General features: G+C 32.0%; 1 protein-coding gene across 4 annotated transcripts in view; it reads right to left on the reverse strand.

Moving 5' to 3' along the window:
- The window catches only part of LOC148283558 (lachesin-like), a 70,224-nt gene extending 69,231 nt beyond the window's left edge, over positions 1-993 (reverse strand). For 2 of the 4 annotated variants that reach the window (XM_088243658.1, XM_088243656.1), the window contains exon 1: positions 841-968. The gene's annotated coding sequence lies outside the window, so the exon portion shown is untranslated. Of the gene's footprint in view, positions 1-840 lie in introns of all 4 variants that reach the window. The other 2 variants (XM_088243655.1, XM_088243657.1) reach the window with 2 other exon arrangements.
- Positions 994-11,814: the final 10,821 nt, after the last annotated feature.

Below are 11,814 nucleotides of genomic sequence, written 5' to 3' on the forward strand. Positions count from 1 at the left end.
TAGGATCCTAACCTAACTGCGATTTTTATCATCTATTGAAGGAAAGTAGGATATTATGCTTTAGACCTTTTAGATGACAATAAATAAAAAATGAACATTTTAAGTATAATACCATCTATTGCACTAATATTTCATGTCATTTTGCCCAAAAATTGAACTCAGTATCCGAAATGTGTTAATCAAATGCGCCAACTACTACAGTTGAGGTGGACATAAGCTATGTGTGAAGAAGTTATCTGTCAACACAGGGCTTTTAGTGGCATGGAGTTAGAGATACGTTAATATTTTTTGTAGTATGTATTTCAGTATTAATAAATAAATAAAATAAACTAATTATGTGCTTGAAAAAAAGCGAAAAAAAAAGTAATTTAGTCGAAAATTCGAATTGAAAATAAGGCTAAGAAAACATCAATATTTTAAATGAACAAATCCTTTTGTTCGAAAAAACATTATTTAAAATTAATTTCCAGAAGTAATTATTACAAAAAATAGAGTTTTATTTGTTAAAACCTTAAATTTAATTTTCTACATGGATTGTTTCATTCTCTGAAAGCTGAAAATATTCAAAATTATTATTTTTATGTTAAACATAAAATACGTTTATTCAAATAATTAATATTGCGTATAAAATAATTTTCAAAAAAATATTGTATGAAACAGTTTTCCTCTCATTTTTATTGTCACACAATTATCAAAATGATTTTAACATGTCAAAGCCCCACAAAAAGCTCACAAATAGAAAATAATATTTCATAGAGTAAAAAAATACATGATTTTAACAAAAAAGATTACTAAATAAAAATGATTATATTAATATCTAAAATGATTTAAACCACCTACATGTACCGTAAAAATAATTAGCCGTTTGAACCATGATACATTTTTTAAGATTCACTTAAATATTAAATAAGAAACGTGAAAGAACGTGAAATACGTAATGGATTTCCGGAGCTTTTAGACACGAGCTTAAAGCACGGAGGCAAGAAGCCGACTGACGAGCTGATTGCAAGGCTTTAATAATATCGTGGTGAAATTGCCCCAAGAATGTGGCGCACGCGCAGATTTTCCGAGCATTTGTACTAAATTCGTAAACATACTTAACCTCATGGTTTTATAGATAAATAAATAATGAGAAATACAATGGAAGCTTATTTTTTATTTAATGCAATAATTATTGTGCTTAAAGCACATGCAAGGATGAAATATGTTTCACCGAATTTAATTGAAAAATAAAAAAAATATTCTGGAGGGTTTTTTCGTGTGTATTATTCCTGAATTATTGATATATTTGTGCTTTATGTAGTAAGTTAGTTTCTAAAAGCATGTGTCCTTTAATAAAGTTGGTTGTTAAATTTTGTGCAACAACTACTGTAAAGGTGCATTGTGAAATTTCTATGTTAACGAGAGTAGCGTCCTGACAAAGAGACGGGAAACAAAAAGGTATGAAAAAGTGGTTATATTTCATACAAGTGTTGCCTTACATTTTTTGAAACGTTTCAACAAACCAAACCCTCATCATTCCATTTTTTACAATGAGTTGTGCATAAGACACTGCATTTGTAAGCAAAACGCAGCGTATTTCAATCATCTGTTACTGATAAGGTTTTCAGTCCTGCACTTTTAGTGTAGTCGAGGTAGAATGAAATATTTTAGTTTAAACTACCTTTATAATAAGTATTTCACGTTCACTTTGCCAGGAATCGAACCCAGAACCCCGAGAACAGAATAGTAGACACACCAATCACTACCTAATGAGTCGAATTTATCTCCATTCGATTTTATTGTTATTATTAAGGATTTTTACCTGAGAGCAGCCATTGAGTCGAAAATAGTCGTCCAAGGTTCTTGTCTAATTTACACACAGAACTGTATTGTTAATCCATTTGGACATTTCCTGGGCACCAGGTTCTAAAAACATGTGTCCTATCAGTACGTTGGCTTATTAATTTTGTACAATAACTATGGTGAAGGCGTATTTATTTATTTAACACTTCATAGACAAGTACATAATATTTTCATTAATTATTTTTATTTTTACTCAAGACAAGGTCTGGATTGTTTTGGTTTAAGTTTACAACGATTTAAAAGAGCACTAAATAAAAGGTCTAGATTGCGTCTTGATATTCTTCATTTTTGTCAATGCTTTTTTTATTCCTTTTCAATGTTTTTACCTGTTTTTATATAGAAATATTTATCCTTATGAATTGTTTAAATGGACAATTTCCGTAAATAAATTAATAAATATACAAATAAGGGCGGTCATAAATAACTGCCTTAAGGCAATTTCTTTCTACCTACCCTAACTTTTAAGCTTGAAAAAATAAGAAGCGTATGAACATGTTCTAGGTATATTAATATAGTTTCTATTATCAATTTACTATCAAACAAAACATATCCATACAATATACATATTCATTACTTTGTATTATACAAAAAAAAAACTGAAAATCTACACTATACTATGAAGAGAAGATTATGGGAAGGAAAGGAGGAGGAGACAAAAAACTCAAATATTCAGATAACGCTATTTTTATCTTGATTTAAATGTAAATAAAGATAGGGTGTATAGTGGGTTTTGCATGTAAGCGCAACTAGTGACATGATAAAGAGACGGACACGTTTCGAAACTGGCAGACATAAAGTCTGTAAATTGTCATATACAAATATTCACTGATATTTATTTACACGTTTAACATCAACTTAATGACCTGTCGTTGTCTGGTTTAAGTGGCCACTTTACATACTGCGTTACATTCACCTTTTTTCCAATGTTTGAACATCCCTATTTCTTTGATTCTTTCATCTGTTGATTTTATTGAAGTTAAAGAGCCGAAACCTTGATTGTAGTGAAAAGATTTATTTGATCGAATTATTTCAAATACTAGGTAACGCCTGAAAACAATTTTAATTTTTTTAATCTTCTTCTTTGACCAGTTTGAGTTTGTCCAAATGTTTGTAGACAAAATACTCGATTTCGACCAGCAGGAAGTCATTAAGATTAACAAATTATAACAGAGATGTAGGACATTTTAGAGCAGGGAATATGTAAGTCGAGGAATTTACATTTACATCAAATGAAGCTCTTCACAACAATAGAAGTCTCCCTCTTTAACATTACTTAACTCAACAGATGAAAGAATTTAAGCAATACGGCAATACTCATTTTTAAAAGTTACAGTTATAACATTTACTAGATTTATAAAAGTAGAATTGTTTTAAAAATAAAAAAAACATCTATCATTTATGTAAATATATTGGTTAATAATAAAAACTAATTGGTGTTGAAACATAGGCAATATGTTAAATGTTACACAGTGTGTAAAGTGGCCATTTCAACCAGCCATCGACAGGTTAGTAGCCCTGTAAATTCCTAGACTTATATATTACCTTCTCTAAAATGTTCTCCATCACTGTTGTAATTTGTTAATCTTAATGACTCCCTAGGGGGTAAAATCCAGTCTTTTGTCTACAAACATTTGGACAAACTCAAAATATTGTAATAAACTTAATGCGTTAAATGTTTATAATGTTTGACTAGAATTTGAACTTTAATTCATGAAGTAGTAAATAAGATAAATAAACCACAGTTGACAGAATATTAAAATTGTTTCAATGAAAACACCATTGATATGAAATATAATACCTCCGAGTCTTGATTTCCCGAAATGAGCGAAGACTTAGTACTGAGAACCGGTAATATCTCCCCTGACTTGCTAAGTATTAATAGTACCTTAATAGAACCTCCCTCTGCATAACCCCTAAAGGGAGGCAATAGAAGCAGGAACTGTAATGTCTATCTTTAGGACGCCTTTCACACATATGGCGGCGACATCTCGCTAAAGTTCTAACTGAAAAAATTTAAAAAAAAGAAAAAGGGTAAAAAAATTATCCCATTCATTACATGATGGTGCATAGGGCAGTAAATTTTTTCACCTTGTCACCTAATGCCAGGTCATAAGCCTTTTTAAGCCAAAACTTCCATATTTCCTTGTCTAAAACGTTCTTCAATTCTTCTGATATATATGAATAAATAAATATATTCATTATTATTTTTTCGCACTTATTGTTGCATAGAACACTGAATTGGTTCACCAATCACAGCGTTACTTAATCATTTTTTGTTACATGAAGGTAAGACCAGTCTTACTCTTCAGGTACCAGTCAAAGGACTATAAAATATTTTAGTGTAAAGACACATTATAAGAAAAAAAGTATTTTATGTAAACCACGTGATCCAATCGAACGAGACCTCTTGCATGGTAGGCAAACACGCTGACCTCAGCCATTTCTTTTGCTAACTGGGGTTTAGAATTGTTCCTCCGCTGCCATATTCAAAACAACCTACCTGACGCCGCTGTCTTCCAACAGTGCATAGCCTAAAGTATATCTAGGACTTCAAAAAAAACATTTTTTTAAAAAGGAATAACCCACTAAGCCTCTACTTAGGAAGCTCGTCAGCAGGTGGGAAAGAAGTACTTTGAAGAAAAGTTATGATAAATACCAGGGGCGTGCGGTATATATTATCAGTAGGGATGCTGACAAAAAAAAACATGTCTTTACTTTGAGTAGGCATAATAGTACATATATAAATATTTGATTGAAATCAACATAGCATAGAATCACTTTTATTTAGTGCGCTTGGGTTTATATATTAAGAAAATGATGCTTCATAAATTTTCTACAAGTACCTAAAACTCGACGTGTTTTGGCCAAATTTCAATAATACGCTATTTAAATTTTTATGCTATATCCTACAGGAGAATTTTTTTCTTTGCATTATACGAGTTGCATGCTTTTATCTCTATTAGTCTTGTAGAACAATATGACAACGCTATGAACCTTAATGCGCGTGCGCGGGAATTAGATCACTCGTAATAGGACTGGGAGAGTAGTATCCAGATTCCAGCGCGTCTAACAAATACGATCAACTATCAAGGCCAAGGTACCTTGATATTCAGTAAATTGACTGGAAATATGGAATAAGATAATTTTTGGAATATTTTAAGATATTATTTTCATATTTTTTATAGTAAACTACGTATTATTAATTTCAAACAGTCAAAGGATGCGCCGCATCCACAGTATGTATGGGTGGAGCGCGCTTGATAAATAGACCACATCGCCTAGACCAATTGATAAAATAATCTTTGTCGGATTTTTTTTCTTGAAACAAGCGGGAATCGAACTCGCGACGCTGACTAACTAACTGCGCCACGGTGCGGCGTCTGAGAGAAGATGTGCGCACCCATACTGATGCACTACATCTGCGTCATCACAGCCGTTAAGGTCTTTACCCAGAGCCCCGGTAAAGGGATCGCGTTACACCCCGCAATAAAGGGGCCTCACCCAGACTTAGAATTTCCAATAAAAACAAATAATTAAAATAAATGCCAAGACTTCCATATACCGTAACTAAAGTTTTTTTATTGTCTGTTGTAATATGCTTTCAAAGAAGTAAAAATTTGTATTTTTTCAACATAACTTTTAACATTTCAGTTTCTTAAACTGAGTAGTACTGAATTGCACTAGGGGAGGGATAAATTCAGCTTGAGATTTGGTTTAATATAACTCTAACACAATGTTCAACGCTTATTGCGACTGAAATATTTTCATACGTGTATCTTTGAATCGCTTCGAGAGGCTGTAAGATTTTTCATTTGAACTTTCTGGGACTCAACGCCCGAAATCATAAGACCAAAACAAAAAATATTAAACCCTTAAAAATTACGCAAATTCTGCGTCTGGGCGGATAAAAAATACAGTTCTGTGTCTTAAATAAAACCCCAGACGAAATCGAGTGGAAATGAATCCACCTCATAGTGAAGTGGTTTGCGCGTTTGCTCACAGTACTCGAGGTCCTAGTTTCGTTTCCTGGCAGGGTAGACGCAAACTATTGATTTTAAAGATAGTTCTACACTGTAACGTTTTATTTCTTTTGGGCTCAATAGGATTGAATGATTTGGCCAGTGAAGGGGTGGTGACGGTTCTGGTTCTCTTAATCGGATTTGAGAGAAAAAAACTTACTTAAGATGTACTTAGGTTTCTCTGATGGCAATAAGGGCATTGAAATCTTTTGTTTACAAATGGTTGCTAGAAAAAAAATGGTAACCGTTCATCGACGCTAAAAAATAAAAACATTCTTGCAATGTGCGGATTTAAAAAAAGGCCATAAAAAATGGATAGAGGAACTAGGTAGAAGTAAAACGGATTGTCTTATTCGTCCAAATCAATATTGAATCAACTGCTCCACAAGTGTATAGCTTATGTGAGGTTTTTGTTCTTTCATTGTGTGTTTTGTAATATAAATAATATAGATGTAAATAAGAGGGATGATCATTCATATATGCTGGATAAAAGGACATGCTGGTATCGTAGAAAATGAGAGAGCGGATGAACGAGAAAGAGCCACAACTTGTAAAAGAACGGTACCTTTCTTCTCAAAATTTCCCTTTAGCTTGGCTAAACGCTGTATAAAAGAAAATACACAGCAGCGTTGGGAGGATTATTACCGCTATTCTTCTACAGGTAAAATCACTAAAATGTTTTTCCTAACGCTGGCTGATGCAGCAAACTTCCGTCATCACCACCAAAGTACTTTCGAAATTACCCAAATTTTTACCGGACACGGAGCTATGAGAAGTTATCTATACACGTTTAAATTAAGGAATGTTGACTTTTGTCTATGCGATGATATTTCTTTACAGAGTATCAGATATCTGTTGTTTCAGTGCCTATTTTTCAGTTTACAACGCCATAATCTTGAAGCAGAATGCAGGAAAGATGGAATATCCTTAACATATATTTTTATTTTATTTATTTTTTATTTTTTTTTACATAAGTATTCTTCTAAACATTTTTTCACAATTCCCGCCAAACTGCAAAAGCAGTTTTTTTGCAGGGATTTCTCTCTTTAAACATTTTGGTAACACAATATAATAATGTTTACATAAAATATTTTTTAAAAAATCTAAAAAATATCAATAAAATAAAAGTTTTAAAAAATTAAATACAAGTAAATCAAGTCTTTTTTGATAACGAAATATAAAAAAAATAATTAACAAACACTTTTTTTGACACTGTTTTAAATTGTTTGGTTTCCCCATTTTTTGTAATTTTTTTTTACACACTAAACTAAGAATTTAAGAAAAAGTTTTTTAAAACCAATTTTAATTAGTTTTTATTCATATCACTATTCTTTATTTCGTCCGGGAGTCTCTTTACTATGCGAGGGAGTATATACGCCCTGGTCCTCTCTCCATACGCATTTATGGCTCTTCTTTCTATGAAATCTCCTCTCGCTTTTTGGCGCGTTTCATGCTTATGTGATATTGGCGTTTTATAGAAATCCATGAAGTCCTCTGTTACCAGGCGATAGTATATTATATTATGTACAGTCAAAACTTTACGCATCCACACTGTAGATAAAAGTAGTTATCGCGCGCCATTGTTCTTGAACTTTGCAACAATGGTGATTGGACTCATAAAGGTAATTAACCAAAATCAGTGATCGAACACCCCATTTCCATGACAAACAAAAACGTTTTTTTCCGAGTACCTTAACCTTGTACATGACACGTAAGGCTACTAAATACAGGGGTCCAAATATAAAGTATATTCTTAAGTGTCCTCGGCACGGGTAACCCCAGTGACGTCACATTATTAATTATTAGTAAGAGAAAAAATATGAATAAACAAATAATATTACACGATACTTATAACATACATAAGTACATATAAAATAATAAAAAAATAAATAAAAATAAGGAAATATAAATAAAGATAATGAATAAATATATAAAATAAAGATAACGCAGTAAATCATAAATTAGTCATTTGTTGATATTATTGCAATGTTTATTGAATATCCTAGATATAATTATGTTTTGTTTATCTACGTTAAAAGTCTAAAACAATTGAACATTTTTATGCAGAAAGCATCCAGTTCACAGTTTTGGAAAAATAAGATATTGGTGTTATCGGGCGCAGTACGTTCAATTCTATGTTCTGCTAAAAACAGCCAAACTGTATTAATCACTTTCTGAAAATGATGCCGATCACAAAAATGGCATTTCTCAATTTGCATCAAACACCCACATCACTAAAAAAATCTCACGGTACTTGAAAAATCATTAAAGCTGGTCAAACACACAATTAGAATATTGTTTGTCATGTAAAAAAACTAACGTATTCATTGTTCTTCATTTGTCAGAGTCAAAAACATTCAAAATGTTGTGTAGATTTGATTAGTTATTCTTTTCACAAAAGTGCTATTATCTCAGTTTCACTCTTTTACGGCTGGATGCTTTCTGTATTACTACGTTCAATTGATTGTGTAAAAAAAAATATGTCTACATCACACAAAATTAAAATTCTAAAATGTCTTCCTCGGCCCGGGTTTTCCCAGTTAAATATACGTTGTTAATTCAATGAAATAATATTTATATTATTGTAAAGTATTAAATAAATACAAGTTTTACAAGTTCAGGCATTCGTAAATTTAAAAAATAAAATTAACTGATATTTGTTGAACAACATGATTTTGTTTTTCTATTTCCAAGAGACCTTAATTATCCGGAATGAGTGACCTCTCTGCATACACAAAAGAAATCGTTGTGAATCTTTTTCGTAAATATCGTCTGAGTTTTTGTATTTGGTCTAAATGAATGCGAAATACCAGGAAACACACGCGAAAGGTGAAAGAATGTCCTTTTATCCTATCATTTTCAAAATAACACTCTTGAAAATATTATAAACGAGAAAAATGTTCAGAAAATGTTCTTGAGAAGATGTTTCTATTTTAACAGCTGCTCCCAAAAAACGAAATTGAGATTTTTAACACCTACAATATGTTAAAACTTATTTTAAAGCGATAGACTAGAGAAAATATAAAAATCAGTTTCTTGTATTCTTTTATGAGTGTATTTAGTCGGCCTCGCGGTGTAGTGGTGAGCGCGTTTGCCTACCATGCAAGAGGTCTCGGGTTCGATTCTAGATATGGTTGAGATGAAATGCAGCATTTGTGGTAAAGTGGTCAAGACGCTTGACTCACACGCGGAAGGTTTCAGGTTTGATTTCCGGTAAAAACACAAAAATTAACTGCGATTTTTTCAAGCTTGTTCTGTGATGTGATTCACCACTGTAATTTTCCTGCTCTGCTGTGGTGCAAAAAATGTATTTATGTAACAAAAAGTTTTACACTTGAATATTTCACTGTCCCTGGACTGTCACCTGAAGCGTAAGACTGATAATCTACCTTCTTATTACAAAAATGTATTAAAATACGTTGCGATTGCGCACCAATAAAGTGCCTTATGCACCATTACGTGCGGATAGGGCACGATGATGATTCTTTTATAAAATCATAAAGAGGGAAAAATTTTGTTCTTTTAATTTCACATTTTAAATTTTGAATGCCCCCATAATAAACGTATTTTATTTACCATTTTTTTTTAATAAATTTTTGTATGCAAAGACTGGATTTTACCTCGAGAGTTATTTTAATTATCATACAACAACAGAGATGAAGTACATTTTAATGAAAATAACATGAATTCCTAGGCATTTACATGGCTTGTGACCTGTCATTGGTTGGTTTTAGTGGCCATTTTACACACTGAGTAATATAATATTATATTTGTTTGAAAAATGTAACATTACATGTTACAAAAACGTATAATGTTTTTTTTTTAACGAAATAGACATTTCTTCCATTTTTTTATTTGTTGTTTTATATGAAATTAAAGAGCTGTAACGTTACGTTTATATTAAACAGTTTATTAATAATAACGTTTATTGATTCAATACAAATACAACCTAAACTAAACTTAACTTTAGATTGAGAAAGCTGTACCATCTATTCTGCTCTCTTAGAGACATTCTGGTTAGTGACGCTCTCAAAAGTGTGTACTTTGCTCTATTTCAATCCACGGTAACCTATGGAATAGCTGGCTGGGGGGGTTGTGCTGCATCCATTTTAAAGCCTCCCACAATTTCACATAAATGACTATTTAGATTTATATTTTGGCACCCTCCAACATACCCGTCAGAACAATTGTTCCAATACATGAAGGTGCTGAATATGAGACAACTGTACCTAAAAGAAGCGCTTACATACTTATGGTCAAACAATAAGGAGAGGTCTCAGCAAAATGTCCATACGAGGTTTTCCCAGAGCACGAATTATGTCAAACCCAAAACCCGTACGACTTTTGCTAAGAGACATCTCTCATTTATCGCACTGATAGTTTTTAATATTTTAGAAGAGCGTATTCAGCTCTCAACGACAAAAACTGTTTTCAAGAGAGGAGTTAAGAACTGGATTTTCCTTAGTGGGAGGGATTTGAATGGGAAACTCTTTAATGATTTTTCGTATGTTTTAGTTTACTGTTTACTATATTGATGTGCTATATATATGTTTTTTAAAATTATTTTTTGTGTTTCTGATCTTATATTTGTGGTGATATACTCATGTGTCTGTGTCAAATAATTGCTCGTCCCATCTTACCACAGAACTTTTAGTCCCATAGAGTTGGGACTTATGTCTCAAATAATGTACAATAAATTTGTGTATGTAAATAAATAAATAAACCATTTATTAAAATAATATATCCCTTATTTTCTTGGTTACATTTAACTTTGTGTTACTCGTTACCATAGATATATTGTTCTGAGTATGTCCAAATGCTTGCAGACTGGCTGAATTTCCTCCCGAGGGAGTTATTAATCTTCAAATTTGTTCCACCAATTCGCCAATTTGTTGAACCAATTCACCCACTAGGCAAAGCTTCTACTGCATTTACACATAAATACATGGTATATGTTTCAGCTCTTTTACTTAACAAGACTCGACAGATAAAAGAGTTAAGAAAATGTGGATACTCAAACATAGGCAGAATAATGAATGTTACACAGCGTGTGAAGTAACGACATAAACCAGCCAATGGCAGGTCATAAGCACTGTAAATATCTAGATTTCTATATCCCTTTCTCAAAAATGTTTTCCATATTTGTTGCAACAAATTTGAATATATTTCTTTTAGTCCTATTATATTCTTCCTATTATAAAATTTATTTTAGTCCTCTCCTGTCTAGCTTCGAAATTATTGATATCAAATTACCACCCTTGTAAGGAAAAAAGTCTTGAATTATTGGGACTACGTATAGTATTTAGTAAACACGATAAAAATAAAACAGGAATTAATTCATTAGTTACGTAATCCTCGACGAAGAAGCTTGTTTGCTTTGAAACCAGTCGGTGGAAAAAAAAAGCTAGATGTTAAAAACAAAGTTTTTTATTTATTTTACTATAAATAACTCCTTTCGGAGGAAATCAAGCCAGCCAGTCTGCAAGCATTTGGACATACTCAAAACATTTTTGAGGTGTAATTTTTACAATTTTTTTTTACTTCTGGAGATCGTTTTGATTGGAAAAAACGAAGACAACGTATGTTAACACTAGGATCAGAAACAAGCCCTCCCACAATATTAACGAATGAAACAGTATTTCAGTTTTGTTTTCATGGTTGCCATAAAATAATACCTATTCTTCATCACAAATGATAGCATTATGAATGTACGTGAGAGAACGAAGACACAGAAGGTAATTACTCATTAATTGAAATGCGATGTTCTTTACGCTATTGAAGTGACTTTTTATTTTGACGTCTTCGAGTATTTCATATTTTGTGATGTAATCTTGCCAAGCAAGTGATTCCCAGTATTCTCTGGAGGACCACATTTCACAGTTTTCTAGACGTGACTTCTCGTTTTCAGTAATACATCATTGTAACAGGAATTTGAAATGTAATTTAGGAT

Source organism: Micrasema longulum, unplaced genomic scaffold, assembly GCF_059751315.1.
Source record: "Micrasema longulum isolate JH-2025_06_02 unplaced genomic scaffold, ASM5975131v1 h1tg000223l, whole genome shotgun sequence".
Lineage (NCBI taxonomy): Eukaryota > Metazoa > Arthropoda > Insecta > Trichoptera > Brachycentridae > Micrasema > Micrasema longulum.